The following is a 22,316-nucleotide window of genomic DNA, read 5'->3' as shown; positions in this document are numbered from 1 at the left end:
CAACTATCGTTGACTACCCACAGCGTGTGGAGCAGGCGCAGAACTTAGACATGCCTTCTGGGAGTGACATGCTATAGAAGTCAACCTCTCAATCACCTCATACTGAGCTGTTGTCACGCCCAGGGCACCATGCTAGGCCATAGCTGGGCTACAAATACTCTAAAACACACCTCTTGCCTTCTAAGAGTTTCTAATCTAGGTGAGAGAAGCCGAAAAAAAAAAAAAAGGAAAAATTAACTAGCAGTAATATGATGCGCAAGATAATATAAAATGAATAGCACCAACAATGGGCAATACCTGTGTGGAGAGAGAAATCCTCACGGGCTGTGGTGAAGGAAGGTAGGATTTGAGCTGAACCTTGAAGGATGAGTAGAAAAGAGGGAGAAGCCATTCAGGAAGGGGAAAAGACAAGAGCAGCAGTGCAGGTCAGGTCTCAGCACTGGATCTTGGTCTAGGTAGGGATGTTAGACAGGCCACAGGAGGGTTAGAAACTGGGGATAAGACAGGCATTGGTGTGGGGCTGCTATTAACATATACTGGGGGTCAGTAGGGCAAAGCCTAGTGACTGTGGAGTGAAACAAAACCAGGAGAGCTATGTGGAATCCAAGGGCGGCCATTTAAAAACTTGCAAGTTATGTCCCTGCCAAGCAAGGAAAAGATGAGAAGAATACAGAATTTGGTCAACTCAAATCATGCAGTAAAGTGCCACAGTGTACAACATAATTCCATTAGGCATGAAGGCGCTGATGAATTGGCATTATGACATTACAGTGACTTGAGAGCCAAATGGAAAGTCTTATTAATCAGAAAAAAAATTAAAAAGAAAAATAAAATATACTGACTCTACAGGCAGTTTAAAAATATTTAAGGGCATTTAATTAATTTGTGGAGGTGTTCCTTAAAAGTGATTGTTGAATTTTGCTTGATTAATAACTGGAATATGAAGGTTTATGCTAAAAATATGGGGCTTTTAAATTTAACTTTAATAAACCAAATATTCATCTTACAAATCAAAGCATCTGCAAATAGTCTTTCCTGTGCACAATCACCACTTTTGAGGGCACCAACAACCTCGCGTTAGCGTGGGGCGGGTCTCGGTAGCCGACTTTCAGGGGAGGAAGACCACGGCTGCTGCTGAAAGGCAGAGACCTCTGTAGGCCAAGTGCAGTGTGGAGGGCACCCAAGGCAGGCCACAGTGGTTCAGGCAGGCAGGTGGCGAGCAGCAGGGAGAGGGCTGTCAATCCTTGGGACCAGGGTTTGGGGCAGGACTTTAGTCCCTGGAGGCATGGAGAGGACAAAGAGACATTGACAGCATGGACCTAGGGCAGGAAATGGAATCACATGTCAGAGATTCTAAGTGGCAAAAGGTTCTCTCTCGCAAGATAAACAAGCACAGGGAAAAAGAGAATTTCTTTTAGAGAAGAATACTTGGAGATCCACTGAAATATTTTGCTTTTACTTTGCATCTAATAAAGCCTGTACTAACCAGGAATAAACCGGGTGTTGGTCTGCTTGTTATATTGGATGTTAATTATCACGAATTAAGCAGAATTCAGCGTGTGCTGAGAGCAGGCCAAAATTCAGAGCTCCGGTATAAAGCACAATAGAATAGGAGAGCTTTTAAAAAATAATGCTGATTTGAGCCTCACCCCAGATCAACTGAATCAGAATCTCCAGGGTGGGGGCCTGGCATCAGTGTTTTTTAAAAATTCCCCCTCCCCCCGCCCCCGTGATTCTACGCACATCCAGGGCTGAGAACCAACAGTGTGGTGGAAACCAAGTCCTGAGCTGGGAACTGAAAGGCCAGGTTTAGAGTCCCAGCTCTGAAATAGATCACTGTGGGTTCTCAGGGAAGTCATTTTAACTCTCTGGGCATCTGTTTCCTTCAGCAAATAAGATTGGACTAGATGACCTCAAGGCCTCTAGCTTGCTCCTACATTCTGTGATTCACAGAGGAGAAACTGCCTTCTTTACGAGCTCAGACACCGACCTGCCCACGACCAAAGCCAATGGCACATTCATTCCGGAGGAATTTCACACAGGAAAGATGCTAGCAGTCACTCCAGAGAGACAGGCAGGGACTTTCATAGCCTGTCAGGAAAACGAGTGAGAAAACAAACAATAGCAACAACAGAAGCAGGCTCGCTCCCCTCAGCTTGCCTGTATACTTGTTTCTAAAGTGAGCTTGAACCGACGGAGAATAATTAACTCTCAGGTGGAGGCTTACGTCTTGTACTAGTTTTCTATTGCCGTCGTAACAAATTAACACAAATTTATCTGCTTAAACAACACAAACGTACTATCTCCCGTTACTGTTCTGTAGGTCAGAAGTCTGACATGGTCTCACAGGGCTAACATCCGGGCGCCCACAGGCTGTGTTCCTTTCTAGAGGCTCTTGGGGAGGACCTGTTTCCTTGCCCCTCTGGGTTGTTGGCAAAATTTAGTTCCTTGCTGTTGTAGGACTGTGATCCCCAATTCCTTGCTGGCTGTCAGAGAGGGCTATCCTTTTTTTAAAAAAACGTTTTTTAAACTACAACATTGCCCCTTTTATTTTTTAATTTTGCTTATTTATATTTTTTTTGAGGAATATTAACCCTGAGCTAACTGCTGCCAATCCTCCTCTTTTATTTATTTATTTTTCCTGAGGAAGATTAGCCCTGAGCTAACATCCGTGCCCATCTTCCTCTGCTTTGTATGTGGGATGCCTACCACAGCATGGCTTGACAAGTGGTGCCATGTCTGCACCTGGAATCTGAACTGGCGAACCCCAGGCCTCCGAAGTGGAACATGTGAACTTAACTGCTGTGCCACTGGGCCGACCCGGCCCCCCAGAGAGGGCTGTTCTATAGACCACCTACATTCCTTGACTCATGGCCCACTTCCTCCACCCTCAAAGCCAGCCATGGTAGTTTGAATCCCCCTCACCCTTCCAGTCTCTCCTTCTCCCCTCTCTTCTCTCTCACTCAGCGAGGAAAGTTTCTCTGCTTTTAAGGACTGATGTGATATCAGATGGGCCCCACAGATAATCCAGGATAATCTCCTTAATTTTAAGGTCCTTAACTTTCGTCCATCTGCAGAGTCTCTTTTGCCAGGTAAGGTAATGTATTCAGAGGATCCAAGGGTGAGGATGAAGACATGGCAGTGAGGGTGTGGAAGGCGTTATTCTGTTTGCCCCTGCCTCAGGGTAAAGATTTTTTTTAAAGATAAGAAACAAGAATGGGAGCTTGTGGTGCAGGGTATGTGTTAGGTTTATCTTCAGAATCATTGCATATTGGTCCTGGAGGGGATGAAAATATTTATCTGACATAGATGGTTTCCCAGTGTAGGTAGATGGGAATCCCAGACACTGAGAATGCTTCATTTTGCCTTTCTTTTTAGTTCAGGGATAAGAAAATAGCATGTCTGGGCTGGCCTGGTGGCGCAGCGGTTAAGTGTGCACATTCTGTTTCGGTGGCCTGGGGTTCACTGGTTTGGATCTCAAGTGCAGACATGGCACTGTTTGGCAAGCCATGCTGTGGTAGGCGTCCCACATAGAAAGTAGAGGAAGATGGGCACAGATGTTAGCTCAGGGCCAGTCTTCCTCAGCAAAAAGAGGAAGATTGGCAGCAGATGTTAGCTCAGGGCTTATCTTCCTCAAACAAACAAACAAACAAAAAGAAAATAGCATGTCTAATTCTCTTAGTGTATGTTCTTTGAGAGCAGGTGTCAGTGGCTGAAAACACTCTCCCTTCTCAGCAGAGCTTTTCATTCCTGTCCCGTGGAACTCTCTGCTTTTCTAGGGATCCTTTAGAATGAAAGTCTGGCCCTGTTGGTCATGCTTAATTTGCATCCAGCTCATCTTCTTCAGCACTAACAACATCAGGGAATGGAATTTGGGGCATTAACAAAAGTGCATGAAAGAAGACACTGTAGCCTCAAAAAAGATGGAGCTAATTTCTATTTTTCAGATCCTCCATCTAGTTAGGATCTGAACTCCAGGTAGACGGCTTTGAACTCTTAGTATAGGAATGGTGAAGATGCATTTACTCTGTAAGTATTTATTGGGTGCCCACTGTGTGCAAGATATGATCAGTCCAAAGATCTCTGAGAGGAAGAGGCAGGGTGGTGTTCTAATCAAAAACGGTCTTTGAGCCAACTCCGTGTTCTTACGAAAGGACTGGCCTTGTTGATTTTGAGTTTGTGCACCGCCCACAATTGTTTAATGATAGACAGGAACCCAAGTCTCCCTGGAGTTATATCCCTTTAGTCAATTAATTATTCAAAAGATTACTTCCACTTTATTGCAGGAGGAAAAAAGATACTGTCCTTTGACTTCTTCTTAGCTTTCTTAGGAATGACATTTTTTTCTGGCATGCTCTGGCAGAAAAAGGAAACAGATTTTGTTTTGAAGAGGATGGAAGTATTGCATTCCAGGGCTTTCCACTCTGGTGGTTGATTCTGATAAGCAGAATTTGGGAAATGTTGCTGGAAAAAAATGACTTTTTCTAATCTTCCATTAAAATGTTGTGCATGACTTTTCTCTATATTAATTTAACAGAATCTTTGATTTGAGCAGTTTTCCTTCATGGAGGGAAACATTTCAGTTCTGGATATTGCAGTGTGCTAAAGAGGAAAGAACACAGACGAGAGAGAGGAATGGGCCTGGCTCCAAACCCCGCCCTACCGCTCCTTGGTTATGTCTTATTTTCTGGGTCACTTAACCTCCCTAATGTTTCAGTTTCCAGAAATGAGGTAATATCCACCTGTATCAGTCAGGGTTCTTAGTTTACAACAACAGAAACCAACTACACATTTAATTGCATACTTAAGCAGGAAAGGAATTTACTGAAAGCATATTGGATGGCTGACAGAATCTTGAGAAAGGAAAATGCGTAGGAACAAGCAAGGCCAGGCAGCTGCCAGGACCAAAGTGGAAATATGTTACGAAGCCGGTCTGGTGGAGATAGCAATGCCTGCTGGCTGATGCTGCTGGCATGGGACACTGGATGCTAGTTGGCACCACTAGCTCACAGAAACTCAGGATTACTGCCCTCCTGCCCTGCCTGCAGATAAGGCGCATTGTCTGTGGTCTCTGCTCTTTAGCGTCACCAACTTCCCATTTAATGTTCGGGGCAAGGTGTGTCTTCTTGGAGAACTTAGGTCATCTGCTATTCCCTAGCAGTGAAGGAGTCTGGGAAAACAAGTATTTCAGCTTCTATAGTGAGAGATGGGCTCTTCCCATCAACAAAACTCTTAAGACTGGAAAATCTCCATACATAGGAAGGAGATTCAGGTGCCAGGAAGCCAAAAAAACAAACCAAAACTACTACGATTCATCCCTTTGGTGATCCAAAATCGACCTACCTCCTTTTTTCTATATTTACACCCAAAATAAAAAAATTCTCCCACACAACCTAATGCAACTGTACCTCGTATAATTTAAAATGCTCTCCCCTTACCCCAAGGGGCATACATCAGTCTCATCAGTTATTGTGTTCATCTCCACATTCAGGATCTCTCGATAGTGTCCATTTCTTCTTCAGTTCTGACATGATCCCATATCAATGTTTGATAATATATAGACTGTGTGGTAAAGTTAATTATCACCAGCATATCCTATATAAAATAGAGACAGAAAATTAGTTTATATATGTATTTATACATATGGCATAGCAAGAAAGAGAACATGGATAGATGCTATATTCCATGCCTTTGCATCAGGTTACAAGGCCAAAGGAAGTATTTCTGACTCCCTCCTTCATTCCCTGTTTTACATCCTCGACTGAACTGATGTTCTTCATACGGTGGTGCGTCCCAAACCTGCACTCCTGGGAGATCTAAGCCCTTGGCCATCTTGTCTATATCTCTTCATTCTTGCCACTGGGCGTCTCAGAACTAGGAGTTACTTCAAGGTTCTCCTGGATCTAGCCATTCTCTTCCCATCCTCGTTGTGCGTCAGCATCGCTGTTTCATCTTGATATTCAGGATCAGTCATCTCAAACAATACTGGAACGAGCACTGTAACAAAGCCTGTCTCACCATTGGCATCAGGAGTCTGACCTTGTAATTGGCTCTTCAGGGCATGCTGAGATCTACGCTAGCGAACAGCTCAGAGATAATGAGTGTCTGTGTAGGTGGAGTAGATGAACGCAGTGCCCTCAAGTTTCAGGATCATCAGGGGAGCCGGAACAGTCTCACTGGGCAGGGAGGGAGTGGCTGCTTTAGTTGGTGAGGAGGGTCAGTGAAAGTGAGGTTTTTGAGCACTCGGAGTTGGCCAAATGCTGGCGTATTTCCCAATTCCAGTCCTTGGGGTTAAGTTCTTTCCACTCTACTCTAAATCGCTCACAAAAGATCGCGCAAGGCTGTGGAATGAACATACAATTGGATGACCCACAGATTCAAAGTTTTTGTTGTTTTCTGACTGTCTCAGTTTTGCAGCCATGAGAGATAAGAGTTTTGTCTTTATTTTTTTTTAACTTTTTTTTTATTGTGGAAAAATACATAAGAGAGCTTTATTTTTTAAGTTACATAAAGTTTTGGATTTCTGTCCTTGTTATGAGGGTAAAATGTAAGACTCTGAGCTTATATTGTCTGTCTTTATTCTGTCCGGTGACATTAGACGAAACCACTCCTCTCCACAGTCCTTGAACACCCCATGCTGTTCACGTTGCTGGATGACTGCTTTGTCCCTCGGATCTTCCCTTCGGTGGCTTCTTTATTCCACGGACACAGGTAAGAATTTAATTAGCAGAGATTCTTCATGGTGCCCGCTTCTCTGGGTTGCTGGCTTCTGATTCGAGTCTGGATCAGTCTATCTGATAGGTGGCCTAGGCTTCCCGCCAACTTCCTAGTGGTAAGGAAGTCTTGGTAAGTGAGAACATGGTTTTCCAGCCATTATAGAGGGAGGCAGACTGTCTTCAACAGGACTCATATGATGGGAAATTCCTCAAATGTATATAGGGAGTTCAGATGTGGACAGCCTAAAACCTACCCAGGGTGTACTGCCTTTCCTTATGAGGTTGTTAGGGATATTAAAAAAGATGATGTATAAATAGCATCTAACATAGTAACTGGTACATATTCCATCTCAGTGTCATTTCCTACTGTCTTGTTGGTTAATAAAATTGACAGGACTGAGCCATGAAAGATGGGATTGTGAATATATAGTTAAACTCAAGCATTGAAATTATGACATATGATTTAGATCAAAGTTAAATAGTCAGGCTAGGAAAGGTTATGTTAAGTTGCTGTCTTCTGATACTTAGAAAACTTCTATTTTTGGTATAAGCATTGACATTTTAATTGAGAAGAACTGTGAATATTTGACTTTTTTCCCCCTAAAAATTTCTTTAATGAAACAAATTTACCTATGTTTATCTGGTTCTAGTTATAAAAAGGAGATTAAAAAAATTAAACAAAAATAAATAAGTAAATAATGATATTCAAGTGAAAAAAAAATTAAAATTTGAATCCATCTTCATCCATAGAAAGTTGGTTAGCCTGGGCATAAATTCTCTGTTGTGTTGATTTCTCATTGGACAGGAACTTACTCCTGCTTGTGTTCCATCTGGGTGTCTGAGTTAGTTCTTCATATTTGGTTTAAACCTGCATGAATATGTATAAAAGGATCAGCGTGGGGCCAGCCCAGTGGCATAGTGGTTAAGTTCGCACGTTCCGCTTCAGCAGCCCAGGGTTCACCAGTTCAGATCCCGGGTGTGGACCTATGCACCACTTGTCAAGCCGCACTGTGGTAGGCATCCCACATATAAAATAGAGGAAGATGGGCACAGATATTAACTCAGGGCCAATCTTCCTCAGCAAAAAAATAGGAGGATTGGTGGCAGATGTTAGCTCAGAGCTAATCTTCCTCAAAAAAAAAAAAGATCAGCAGAAATGAGAAAATACTGTTTTGACTCCTCAGCTTCAGCTGAATCTCAAATCAGAATGAAATCGTTCATGAATTTTCCAGTCACAAGCTAGAAACATGGGATTCCTTCACATGTGTATACTTGCATTAATTCATTCATCAAACATTTATTGAGTTCCCAGTACACATTGGATATTATGTCAGGCTCTGAAAACACAGCAATGAAAAGACTTGGTCCTTGACTTTGAGGAGTTCACAGTCTAATAGTTTAATAGGTAAGACAGATGTATAAACAAGTAATTGTAGTGTGGTGTGATACTCAATGTAGGTACAAAGAAAAGTGATGGCTCAGAAGAGAAAATGATTAACTGTGGTTGGGAGGATGGGTAGATTCGAAGAAGGCTTCACAGAGGAAGAGAGACTTGAGCTGAATCTTGAAGGATAAAACAAGTGTTGCCCTGGAGAAGGGGAGAAGGCATTTTGGACAGAGACATGGCATATGCACAAGCGTGAAGGCATGAAGTAGCCTGATGCTTTGGGGATCACCTGGTAGTTCGGTGCACAGAGTGAGAGAGGGAGGGGCAGGAGGTGAGGTTGGAGGGGTAGGCTGAAGCCGGAGCTTGGTGGGCCTTTTATGCCTCGCAGAGGAATGTACACTTCATCCTAAAGGTACTAGGGAGCATTGATGTGCTTTAAATGGGGCAGATTTGAATTTAGAGCAATTACAGTCATGCACCGCATAGCAGTGTTTTGGTCAATGATGGACAGAATATTCGATGGTGGTCCCATAAGATAAGTACCATATAGCCTAAGTGTGTAGCAGGCTATATCAACTAGGTTTGTGGAAGTGCACTCTATGATGTTTGCCCAGTGATGAAATCGCCTGACGACAAATTCCTCAGAACGTATCCCCGTCATTAAGTGTCGCATGACTGTATTCTGAAAGCAAACTGTACGATCGGTTAGAAGTGGAGGTGAGGGTGGAACAGAGTGGAATTGGAAGCAGGGAAACCAACAAGGGCAGGGAAAATTGCTGTGGTCCCTGTGAGAGAGGCTAGCACTGTCCGTGTTTGTCTCCCTTTGATATGATGAAAGTATTGTAACTGTACCAATAAGGAAGCCCACTTCTTATCAGATCACTTCGGTTTCCTAAAATAAAATAATACTTCTGGCAGGGTTTCAGAGGTAACTAGCTGACTTCTCAAGATCTCTGTTCCCTTGCATGGTGTGGAGAATTGTTAACAAGGAGATGCCCAGCCAGAACCTACATTAGCAAGCCCCCCGACCCCAGACCTCACAGCCTGGGGGCGCCGTGTGACTACTCAGCAGAGGAGTGTAAATGGAACGGACGCGTTTACTTCAGGGCTAAGGTGGTTTGGTATCCGGCGTGAGCTCCTTCACCCTCTCTGTCTTCCCTCTTTCCCTCTTCCGCCTTGCTGACTGGAAGTCCCTGGGTCATCACTTGAAGGAGAGCCGCCAGATCAAATTGGACTTTACTGTGCTATTTGATTCAGCAGTTAACTTACTCTGATACAGCCTGTCTGTTCTGTTGCCAAATTACAGGCATTTTATTCTTAGACTTTAAGGCCTTGCTGCTAAAATTTCAAGGCTAACTCTAAATCAGTTCGTGAATTATGAATTATTTTGAAGGTGACACTATGCATAGACCTATGTAGTTTGTGTCCTATTTATTGGAAGATATTTTCTCGATTTCTGCATTGGAGGTTGGTCCATGTTGTGTCCCAGAGAGTGACTCAGGTGGGAACCAGAAGGAAGTTGGACCTTATCATCTCGTGCGGCTTCTCTGAACTGTGTCCTGGCAGTTTGATTAAGTAATGCTGTAACTCGTCTGGAGCACTGTTTCGGTGCTTCTTTTCTTTTCATTTTCACAAATGTTTTTTGGCACCTACTGTATGCCAGTATTCATAAAGTTCTACTTTGTGCCTGAAACTGTGCTAGATGATTCTGCTGCAACAAAAAACAAGAAAGAGATGGTCCCTGTTCTCCTGAAACTTACAGAATACAGGTGGAAATAGAGAACTAAGAAACTTCTACAAAATGATATGATAAGTGCTATGTTTGGGGAAGAACAGGATGCCTTAAGAGCAGACAGAAGGAACTCAAAATCTGAACTTGGGAATTCAGGAAGGTTTTCTGGAAGAAGTGACATTTAGGCAGATATATCAGGGTTGAATAGGAGTTAGTTAGAAGAAGAGTAGGAGACAGAGTGTTCTAGGAGGAAAAGGATAGTATGTGCAAAGGCCTAGAAGAGAGAGAGCATGAAAGGAGCTGAAAGAGTTTCCATGCGCCATGAGAACAGAGTGCAAACTGGGAAGTAGCAAAGCCTAGTGTCGGAAAAGGAAGCGGGAGCCCAATGATGAGGGGAGTTGTAGACCATGTAAGGGGACTGTTTTAGGTTGGGGTAGCCCCAAAGCAGAAACTGAGGCAGGCATTTGTGTGGAAGTAGTTTCTTTGGAAGGTGGTTCCAGGAAGCGTGGTGAAGGAAGGGGGAATTAAGACAGAGGAGGGAAGAAAGCCCATAAAGGGCTTTGTTAGTCAGCGGGGTACTGCTCTGCACAGCTGAAGCTCAGTGCCACTGGAGACCCCTGAGAGACCCTGTAGGCCATGCCTCTGAGTTGTCACATTGGCCCAGGCAATGAGGGGCATGTATCCACCACTCTTGTCCCTCACTGGTTGGAGATTGCTCCTGGGGGCCTGCCCCAGCTCTTCAGAGAACGCCTCCAGGCAGGCTGGGAGACACAGAAGCCCATTGCACGTGTGGGAATAGTCAGTAGGTGATACCCAGGTTGGGCCAAGGGGATGTAGGCAAGGCACTCACAACATCTCCCAAGTGTTTAAACTTTGTCCTAAGAACAAATGAAACCTATTGCAGGGTTTTCAAGAATGCATGGTAGAAAGCTCACTTTGGCTGAATGGCGAGGGTGGATTGGAGTGGGGCAAAACTGGAGTAGACAGATGAGTTGAGTTATTCAATAAAATTTCCTTTCTCCTTGAATAAGCCTGGGTGAATTTTGTTGTTTGAAACTAAGAACCTGGGGCCAGCCTGGTGGCCGAGTAGTTAAATTCACATGCTCCGCTTCGGCGGCCCAGGGTTTCCCCAGTTCAAATCCTGGCTGTGGACATGGCACCACTCATCAAGCCATGCTGAGGCAGCGTCCCTCATGCCACAACTAGAAGGACCCACAACTAAAAAAACCACAAAAACACACAACTATGTACCCCAGGGCTTTGGGGAGAAGAAGGAAAAATAAAAAAAATCTTAAAAAAAAAGCAAAAAAAACTAAGAACCCTGAGAAGGTCAGCTATTTTATTTGTGGGGTGGGGTATAGTGGGGGAAGATAATCAGCATAGTTTTTTTTAATAGATTTTATTTTTTAGAATATTTTTAGGTTCACAGCAAAATTGAGTGGAAAGTACAGAGATTTCCCATATACCCCTGTTGCCACACATGCACAGCCTCCCCCCTTATTAACATGCCCCACCAGAGTGGTAGGTTTTATTTTATTTTGTTTTTGAGGAAGATTAGCCCTTAGCTAACTACTGCCAGTCCTCCTCTTTTTGCTGAGGAAGACTGGCCCTGAGCTAACATCCATGCCCATCTCCCTCTGCTTTATATGTGGGACGCCTACCACAGCATGGCTTGACAAGCTGGTACCATGTCCGCACCTGGGATCCTAACTGGCTAACCCTGGGCCGCCCAAGCGGAACGTGCGCACTTAACCACTGAACCACCAGATGGGCCCCCAGAGTGGTACATTTGTTAGACTGATGAACCTACATTGACACATCATTATCACCTGGAGTCCATAGGTTACATTACAGTTCACTCTTAGTGTTGTACATTTTCTGAGTTTGGACAAATTTATAGTGACGTGTATCTACCGTTATAGTATCATGCAGAGCAGTTTCATTGCCCTAAAAATCCTCTGTGCTCTGCCTGTGCTTCCCTCCCTCTTAACTCCTGACAACCACTGGTCTTTTTACTGTCTTCATATTTGCCTTTTCCAGATTGTCATATGGTTGGAATCATACTGTATGCAGCCTTTTCAGATTGGCTTCTTTCACTTAGTAATATGCATTTAAGTTTCCTCCATATCTTTTTACGGCTTGATAGCTCATTTCTTTTTAGTGCTGGATAATATTCCATTGTTTGAATGTATTACAGTTTATTTATTCATTCACACACCGAAGGACATACTGATCGCTTCCAAGTTTGGGCAATTATGAATAAAGCTGCTGTAAATAACTGTGTGCAGGGTTTTGTGTGGATGTAAGTTTTTTCGACTCCTTTGGGTAAATACCAAGGAGCGTGACTGCTGGATTGTACGGTAAGAGTATGCTTAATGTTGTAAGAAATCTCCACACTGTCTTCCAAAGTGGCTGTACCATTTTTCAATCCCATTAGCCACGAATGAGAGTTCCTCTTGCTCCACATCTTTGTGTTCTGGACTTTGGCCATTCTAGTAGATGTGTAGTGGTAATTCATTGTTGTTTTAATTTGCATTTCCCTGAGGACATGTGTTGTGGAGTATCTCTTCATATGCTTATTTGCCATCTGTATATCTTCTTTGGTGATATATTTGTTAAAGTCTTTAGCTCATTTTTTAATGGGTTGCTTGTTTTCTTATTGTCAAGTTTTAAGAGTTCTTTATTTGTTCTGGATAACAGTCTTTTATCAGATATGTCTTTTGCAAATATTTTTTTCCCAGTCTATGGCTTATCTTTTCCTTTTCTTGATGATGTCTCCTCACAAAGCATAACATTTTAATTTTAATGAGGTCTAGTTTATGAATTCTTTTTTTCCTGGATTGTGCCTTTAGTGTTGTATCTAAATAGTCACTACTAAACTTAAGGTCACCTAGATTTTCTCCTATGCTATCTCCTAGGAGTTTTATAGTTTCACTTTTTACATTTAGGTTTATGATCCATTATGAGTTGATTTTTGTGAAGGATGTAAGATTCATTTTTTTGCATGTGGATGTCCAGTTGTTTCAGCACCATGTGTTGAAAAGACTATCTTTGCTCCATTGTATTGCTTTTGCTCCTTTATCAAAGATGAGTTGACTATATTTATGTGGATCTATTTTGGGGCTCTCTCTTTTGTTTCATTGATCTGTTTGTCTGTTCTTTTGCCAATACCACACTGTCTTGATTAATGTAGCTTTATAGTAAGTCTTGAAGTTGGGTAGTGTCAGTCCTCCAACTGCATTCTTCTCCTTCACTACTATGTTGGCTATTCTGGGTCTTTCCCCTTTTCATATAAACTTTAGAATCAGTTTGTTGATATCCATAAAACAACTCGCTAGGATTTTGATTGGGATTGCATTGAATCTATGGATCAAGTTAGGAAGAACTGACATATTGACAGTATTGACTCTTCCTATTGTGAACGTGGAATAGCTCTGCATTTATTTAGTTCTTTCATTTCTTTTATCAGAATTTTGTAATTTTCTTCATATAGATCTAATGCATATTTTGTTAAATTTATACCCAATTGTTTCATTTTTGGGTGTGCTAATACTGTTTTTTTAAATGTCGAATTCCACTTGTTCATTGCTGGTATATAAGAAAGCAGTTGAGTTTTGTATATTAACCTTTTATCCTGCAACCTTGTTATAATCAATTATTAGTTCTATAAGGTTTTTTGTCATTTATTTTAGATTTTCTACATAGAAGATCATGTCATCTGAGAACAAAGACAGTTTCGTTTCTTCCTTACCAGTCTGGATACCTTTTATTTTCTTGTCTTATTGCATTAGCTAGGACTTCCAGTATGACATTGAAAAGCAGTGGTGAGGGGTGACACCCTTGCCTTTTTCGTGATCTCAGTGGGAAAACTTCTGGTTTCTCACCATTAAGTATGATATTAGCTGTAGGTTTTTTGTAGATATTCTTCATCATGTTGAGGAAGTTTCCCTCTATTCCTAGTTTGCTGAGAGTTTTTATCATGAATGAGTGTTGGATTTTGTCAAATGCTTTTTCTACTTCTAATTCATATGATCATGTGATTCATTCTTCTTTAGCTTGTTGATTTGATGGATGACATTAATTGATTTTTGAATATTGAATCAGCCTTGCATATCTGGGATAAATCTCACTTGGTCATAGTGTATATTTTTTTTATACATTGTTGGGTTTGATTTGTTAATATTTTGTTGAGGATTTTTACATCCATGTTCATGAGAGATATTGGTTTGTAGTTTTTATTTTTCTTGTAATGCCTTTGTCTTGTTTCGGTATCAGGGTAATACTGGCCTCATAGAATGAGTTAAGAAGTACTCTTTCTGCTTCTATCTTCTCAAAGAGATTGTATAGAACTGGTATAATTTCTTCCTTAAATGTTCTGTAGAATTCACCAGTGAACCCATCTGGGCCTAGTGCTTTCTTTTTTGAAAGCTTGTTAGTTATTGATTCAATTTCTTTAAGAGATATAGGCTTGTTCAGATTGTCTGTCTCTTCTTATGTGAGTTTGGTAGACTGTTTTTCAAGGAATTGGTCTGTTTCATCTAGTTTATCAGATATGTGGGCATAGAGTTCTTTGTAATATTCCTTTATTATCTGTTAATGTCCATGGGATCTGGAGTGATGTTCCCTCTTTCATTTCTGATATTAGTAATTTGCATTCTCTCACTTTTTAAAATTTTATTAGTATTTTCAAAGAACTGGTTTTTGGTTTCATTGACTTTCTCTATTGATTTGCTCTTTTCAATTTCATTGATTTCTGCTCTAATTATTTCTTTTCTTCTGCTTACTTTAGATTTAATTTGCTTTTCTTTTTTCCAGTTTTCTAAAGTAGAGGCTTGGATGATTGATTTTAGATCTTTCTCCGTTTTTTTCTTTCTTTTTCTTTTTAAAGATTTTATTTTTTCCTTTTTCTCCCCAAAGCCCCCCGGTCCATAGTTGTATATTCTTTGTTGTGGGTCCTTCTAGTTGTGGTATGTGGGACGCTGCCTCAGTGTGGTCCGATGAGCAGTGCCATGTCCGCGCCCAGGATTCGAACTCACGAAACACTGGGCTGCCTGCAGCGGAGTGCGCGAACTTAACCATTCGGCCACGGGGCCAGCCCCCCCGTTTTTTTCTTTTCTGGGAATACTCAGTCTGATCGTTCTTCTTTTCTAATATATACATTTAGTGCTATAAATTTCCCGCTAAGCACTGCTTTCACTACATCCCACAAATTTTGATGAGTTGTGTTTTTATTTTCATTTAGTTGAAAATATTTTAAAGTTCGCCTCAGATTTCTTCTTTGACACATGTTATTTGGGAGTGTCTTGTTTAATCTCCAAGTATTTTGGAGTTTCCCAGATATCATTCTGTCATTGATTTCTAGTTTAATTCCATTGTGGTCTGAAAGCAGACATTCTACAATTTGTATTCTTCTTACTTTGGTATGGTGTGTTTTATGGCCAAAATGTGGTCTATCAAAGTATGTGAATGTTCCACATGAGTTTGAGAAGACTATGTAATTTGCTGTTGTTGGATGAAGTAGTTTACAAATGTCAATTATATCCAGTTGATAGATGGTGCTATTGAGTTCAACTATGTCCTTTCTGATTTTCTTCCTGTTGCATAATTGGATACATTGCTACTATTGTTATTTTGAACCACGTAATATCTGTTAGATCAATTAAGGATAAGAAAAATAAAACTTCTAGTTTTACCTTCATTTATTCATTTTCTGATCCTCTTCTTTTCTTTACGAAGATCCAGGTTTCTGACCTATATAATTTTCCTTCTCTCTGAAGAACTTCCTTTAACATTTTTTGCAAGACAGTTCTACTGGCAACAAATTCCCTCAATTTTTGTTTTAGAAAATCTCTATTTATTCTTCACTTTTGAAGGGTAATTTCACAGGGTTCAGAATTCTGGGATGGTGGATTTTTTTTCTCTGAACACTAAATAGTTCACTCTACTTTTTGCTTGTGTGGTTTCCGAGAAGTTGGATGTAATTCTTATCTTTGCTCCTCTATAGGTAAGGTATTTTTTCCCTTTGGTATCTTTCAAGATTTTTCCTGTCTCTTTGATTTTTCTGTAGTTTGAAAATGATGTGCTAGGTATAGGGTTTTTTGGCATTTATCCTACGTGGTGTTCTCTGAGCTTCCTGGATCTGTAGTTTGGTGTCTAACATCAATTGAGGGAAATTCTTAATTATTCATTTTTTCAAATATTTCTTCTGTTTCTTTCTCTCTTTCTTCTCCTTCTGATATTCCCATCACACATGTGGTATACCTTTTTTAGTTGTCCTACAGTTCTTGGGTATTCTATTCTGTTTTTTTTTCAGTCTTTTTTCTCTTTGCTTTTCAGTTTTAGAGATTGTATTGAGATATTCTCAAGCTCAGAGATTCTTTCCTCAGCTGTGTCTTGTCTACTAATAAGCCCATCAAAGACATTCTTCATTTCTGTTACAGTGTTTTAGATATTTTTCTTTTCGGTTCTTTCTTAGAATTTCCATCTTTCTGCTTACATTGCCTATCTGTTCTTGCATGATGTCTATTTTATCTATTAAAGCCCTTAGCATACTTATCATAGCTGTTTTAAATTCTTAGTCTGGTAATTCCAAAATCCCTGCCATATCCAAGTCTGATTCTCATGCTTGCTCTGTCTCTTTAAACTGGGTTTTTTTGCTTTTTTCTTTTTGGTGAGGAAGATTGGCCCTGAGCTAACATCCATTGCCAATCCTCCTCTTTTTGTTTGAGGAAGATTGTCACTGAACTAACATCTATGCCAATCTTCTTGTATTTTGTATGTGGGATGCTGCCACAGCATGGCTTGATGAGCAGTATGCAGGTCCATGCCAGAGATCTGAACCCATGAACTCTGGGCTGCCAAAGCAGAGTGTGTGAACTTAACTACTACACCACTGGGCCATCCCCTAAACTGTGTCTTTTGCCTTTTAGTGTGTCTTGTAATTTTTCTTGATAGCCAGGCATGATGTACTGGGTAAAAGGAACTTCAGTAAATAGGCCTTTAGTAATATAGTGCTATGGTGTGGGGGGTGGGAAAGTGTTCTATAGCCCTATGATTGGTCTCAGTCCTTTAGTGAGCCTGTGCGTCTAGACTGGGAAATTCACAGTGCTTCTCAGGCCCCTCCCTCCATTTAGGGAGGACAGTATGCCTAGAGCCAGCTGGAGTTGGGTATTTCCCTTCCCTCAGGGTTAGACTCTGATAAATCCCGGGCAAGTTAGTTCTGGTTTAATAATTTCTCCTGAGGGCAGACCATATTAAGAACAGAGGGGCTGGCCCTGCGGCCAAGTGGTTAAAGTTCTGTGCTCTGCTTCGGTGGCCTGGGTCCACAGATTTGGATCCCAGGTGCAGACCTACTCCACTCATCGGCCGTGCTGTGGAAGCATCCCACATACGAAGTTGAGGAAGACTGGTGCAGCTGCTAGCTCAGGGTGACTCTTCCTCACACACACACACACACACATACACACACACACAACAAAGAAGAAGAACAGAATGCTCTGGAGTATTTCAAAACAGTTCCCTTTCTCCGCCCCCTGTCAGAAGTACTTGGGCTTTTTCTCCAATATTCACTCTGAGAACCTGGTGAAGCTTCAGGGGGTAAAACTTTCAGAAGTGTGGGGGCCTCCCAATGACTGGGTCTCCCTGGAGTCTTTATCTCTCAGACCTGTGCACACTGAGCCTCTGGTCATTTGTCAATTACAGTTCAGGTTTCCCTCCCCTGACGCTCTGGAGGTTTCTGCTCCAGTGCGTTGTGATTCTTTGTATTCTCCTGTTGACCTCCCATTTGAGGGGCAGCAGTTTGCCCTGTGACCTCACTTCTCTGATGGATCTAAGAAGAGTTGTTGATTTTTCAGTTTCTTCAGCTTTTTACTTGTTAGGATGAAGTGGTGACTTCTAAGCTTCTTACACGCTGGACTGGAAACCCATGTTGTAATTTTTTGGTTGAGTTTGGGAGACCCGTGGAACATTCAGCTGGGGTTGTTACTATATTGATGGTGATTGAATGGGGGAAGGGGAAGTGGTAAATGGATGAAGGGATAGTTCATGTGGAAAGAGTGAAGAGGGCCTAGGCAATATTCTTGAAAAGGATCAACACTTAGGGAAGAAGAACGGGTGCTAACCAGGGAGAATAAGAATAAGCCTGAGAGTCAGGAAGAAAATCAGAAGAATGAGGCCTTCTGGAACCCAAGGGGAAAATGTTTTGAAAGAAAGAATGGCTAACAGGAGTGAATCTTGTTGAAAGGTCAAATAAATTAAGAGCTAAAAGTTGCCTATTGGAGGGAGCCTTTTGGCAGTTTGGGTGGCAGCATTTTTAGTGGAGTGGTATGGGCATCATATAGATCAGAAAGAATTGAGAAGGAAGAGGTAAGGAAATGGAGATAGCAGCTTGATTTTCTTAAGAAATTTGTGGGATACGAATTTGAGGGAGTTTTTTTTCTTCTGATAGGAGAGACTTAGGCATATGTAAATGTTGATGGGAGTGAGTGGAACGAGCTGGTAGAGAGAGCAAAGGAAAGAAGATACAAAAGAGAGCGGACGACTGGTGGAGTGAAATCTCTGAGAAGGCAGGGAGGAGAAGGGAACCAGAGCATGGGGGGAGGGATTGCCTTAGAGGGAAGAAGGATGTTTAGTCCATTTTAATAGGAGAAAAGCAGAAAAGAATGAGCGTAGGTTATATATTATGTGATTTAATCCTTATAAAACTCTCTGGGGCTAAATCTTGTTTTCCCCAATTTTCAGGTGATGTAATGGAAGCCCAGGAAAGTTAGATAACTTGCTCAAAGCCAGAAAGGAGAGCCTAGGTCTTCTGACCCCGAGGTTGCTTTGAACTCCAACTGTAATGCTCGTTGCCTGCAATATTTTAAAAGTTTAAGTTCCCCAGAGGAAGTGACCTGAAAGGGACTGAGATTTGGTTGTGTCCTTATTTTATGACTTAATAAGCCAGAATGCAGAGAGCTTTTACTGGAACAAACATGCAATGCCATTTGGTAGAGAGCTAGCAAAAGAGGCTGCCCTTAGTTAATGTTTGACCAACTCTGTACCAAAGTCTGCCTTTCCTTCCTGAGCAAGACTTTACAAGAATAAACCACCTCGCTTCTGCCTCTGTGTGTGGCTGAGAAGCACCAGCACGCATATCTTATGTAATTATCTCCTTTAGTCCTCCCAGATTTGGGTCAGTGTCACAAATGAGGAAACTGAGGCTCAAGAGGTCAAGTGACTTGCCCAAGGCCACAGAGTAGGTGGTGAAGGAATAATTGAATCCAGGTCTTTCTGACTCCAAACCTCTTGCTCTTGCCTCATGTAGCTTGAGGGTAGGGAGGGACCTGCTGATTGGAAGATTTGTAATGTTCTCTGGCACGTAACCTGTCTACCAGGATTTTGTCTTTCTCCTCTCAACTTCCTAAACTTAAACTGAGAACGAGTTGCAGGACTAACCATAGTCAATATTACATAGTGCCAACTATATACCAAACATTGTTCTAGGTGCTACAGATATAATAACTTAATCCTAGAACAACCCTATGAAGTAGGCTCTGTTACTGGTTCCATTTTATATAGGAGAAAACTGAGCCACAGAGAGTCTGAGTAACTTGCTCAAGGTCACACAGCTTATAAGTGACAAAGTCAGAATTTGAACTCAGAAAGTCTGGCTCCTAAGTCTGGCTCTTAATATTTATGCTGTTGCCTCTCAGGCAGGGACTGTTGGTCTATGATGAGGAGAATGACTAGACTTGATTTTCAAATCTGATTTTCTGACTTATTCCCTGTCTACACAATTTAGTTATTTGACTAAAGGCATAGGCTTTAGAGTCAGACCTGGGTATGAATCCCAGTCCTACCACTTAAAAAGTTGTGTGACCTTGGACAAATTACTTAACTTCTCTACAGCTCAGTTGCTTCATGGGTAATATGAGGACAATAAGAATACTCAACTCAAAGAGTTTCTGTGAGGATTCATGAGGTAAAGCATATTAAGAGCTCAGCAGAATGCCTGGCCAATAGAAAATGGGCGATCGATGTTACTCATTCTTATCAATATGTTGTAAAGTGGACAATATCAGGCAGGATCTGAGCCTGGGTCTGCTTGACTCCAGAGTCCACCACTTAACTACAGTACCAACTACCTCCCAAGGGTGCTCATCACTGTGCTCGGCAAGCCTCTTCTCTGGACTTCCTTGATGTTGTCAATGGGGCATTCAATCTTGGGTGCACCCAAGCATCTCCTTTGACTCCACCGTCTTCCTGTCCCACTGTGATGGGTGGTCAGTGTGGAGAAGGCAGAATTGGGACCAGACGAGGAGTTGCAGAACACTGGAGCAGGAATAAGAAGCCAAAGCCTGGTCTAGGCAGTGTAAGTGGAGGCCGCAGGAGCGGCCAAGGTCACACACCTGACCCGTATTGTTGGCGACAGACCCCAGCAGGGAATGTGCAGTCAATGGGCTAATGGCAGGTCAGAGTCAGGATTTGGTTTAGACAAATCCTCGTACTATATAATGATTCATTACGGTCGGGCTTCTTTTAGAAGCCACCCCAGACCTCAGTCCCAAAGATTTTGAAGGTACATTTAATACTTCTATTTTCCATCCATTTTTTTTTTTGTGAAGAAGATTCACCCTTAGCTAACATCTGTTGCTATCTTTTTTTCGCTTGAGGAAGAGTTGCCCTGAGCTAACATCTCTGCCAATCTTCCTCTACTTTGTATATGGGATGCCACCACAGTGTGGCTGGTGAGTGGAGTGGGTCCTCACCAGGATCCGAACCTGGGAACCTGGGCCACTGAAGTGGAGTGTGTGGAATCTTAACCACTCGGTCACAGGGCTGGCCCCCTACTTCCATTTTCCATCCATTTTTAATCAGTCACTGAATCCTGTTACATTTTTTAAGAACTTTTTTTGTGTCCTGGCCCCTCCATTTGTGACCTGAGAGTGCCTGATGGGAGTGCTGCTCCCCAGAAGGCTGCGGTGGTGTAGAAGGTGCTAGATTTCTCAGGGTGGTCTGAGAAAACGTAGATTAGGGAGAATCCATGTTAAAGAGAGAAGTCAGGATTGTTAGCGTGTAAACTGAGGATGTGCTTCAGGTCCTAAAGGTGAAGCAGGGCCACAGATAAGAGCATGATCAAAGGATCAGAGACGTCAGGCACTGGCAGGATGGGAACTGCTCCGAGTGAAGAGCCCAGAAGGTCGGGGAAAATGGTGAGGGTCTAAGGACACAAGAGGTGTGAGGATATGGGAAGCTTGCCAGCGCCCGTGGGCTGTTTGCATGGCCTGGGGTGAGCCTGACTGCTGAATGCCCGCTTCTCAACGGAGTCCTTCGAAGTGCTGCTCATAGCAGAGGAAAGTGAACACCTGCCTCTGTGTGTGTGTGTGTGTGTGTGTGTGTTGTGGGGGTTATCCAAAAAATGCAGCCAAAAGGAACACCCTGTAGGAGGGAATTTTCTTTGAAGTCCTGTGTTTTGTACTGAAGATGTTTGTTTCAATATAAAAGTTTTAAGTGACACCGTCAAGTAAAGTGGCAGCTCCAGAGAAGTGCTCTTTACTTATGCCATAACTGGAGTCAACTCTTTTTTTTGTGAGGAAGATTAGCCCTGAGCTAACATCTGCTGCCAGTCCTCCTCTTTTTTTTTTTTTTTTTTTGCTGAGGAAGACTGGCCCTGAGCTAACATCCATGCCCATCTTCCTCTATTTTATATGTGGGACGCCTACCACAGCGTGGCTTGCCAAGTGGTGCCATGTCTGCACCGGGGATCTGACCTGGCGAACCTGGGCCTGCTGAAGCGAAATGTGCGAACTTAGTTTTGGAAATTAGTCACTTTTGCCCTTCACCCAAACACCCCTAGCCACAGTGTGAGGGGCACAAGCTTCAGGGGCTCTGGAGACGAGGTGTTTTGCATCCACCTCATTCTTACATTCCCACTTTCAGTCGTCTAGTCCAAACCTTAACTTCTCTTACCGGGATTTTTATGATATGCACTTAAAACCTTTAACGAGATAATGTTGAGAGATAATTATTAAAACAATACGTGTTTGCTGAAGACAGGACAGTTCTTAAAAAGATTAAAAAAGCAATGAATTATTTTTAAAGTATAAGTTAATTTTTTTTTATATCTTTACATGGATTCAAACTTGAAAGATACAAAAGGACGCATGAATGTCCTCCTCCCCACTTCCTGTTCCCCCCGCCACGCTGCTCCTTTTTGGAAGCATCCAGTTTTGTTAGTTTCTTGTCTGTTCTTCTGGAGATGTTTTTGCATATTGAGGTAATTACGTGTATATATTCTTCCCTATCATTTCCCCCCAAATGGTAGTTTAATAGACATATTTACAGACAGATGCACACTATGCTGTACTTTATTTTTCACTCTAACATCGTGTCTTGGAGATCATCACAAACCAGCACATTGAGAGCTTCCTCTGTTTTTCATGACCGCCCAGTGGGCAGTAGACTCTTAATTGGCACGCCCCTCTCTAATCTCTGCCATGTC

This window comes from Equus quagga, chromosome 13 (assembly GCF_021613505.1).
Source record: "Equus quagga isolate Etosha38 chromosome 13, UCLA_HA_Equagga_1.0, whole genome shotgun sequence".
Taxonomy (NCBI): domain Eukaryota; kingdom Metazoa; phylum Chordata; class Mammalia; order Perissodactyla; family Equidae; genus Equus; species Equus quagga.
The sequence above is the reverse complement of the archived record's forward strand: the minus strand, read 5'-3'. Positions refer to the sequence as shown.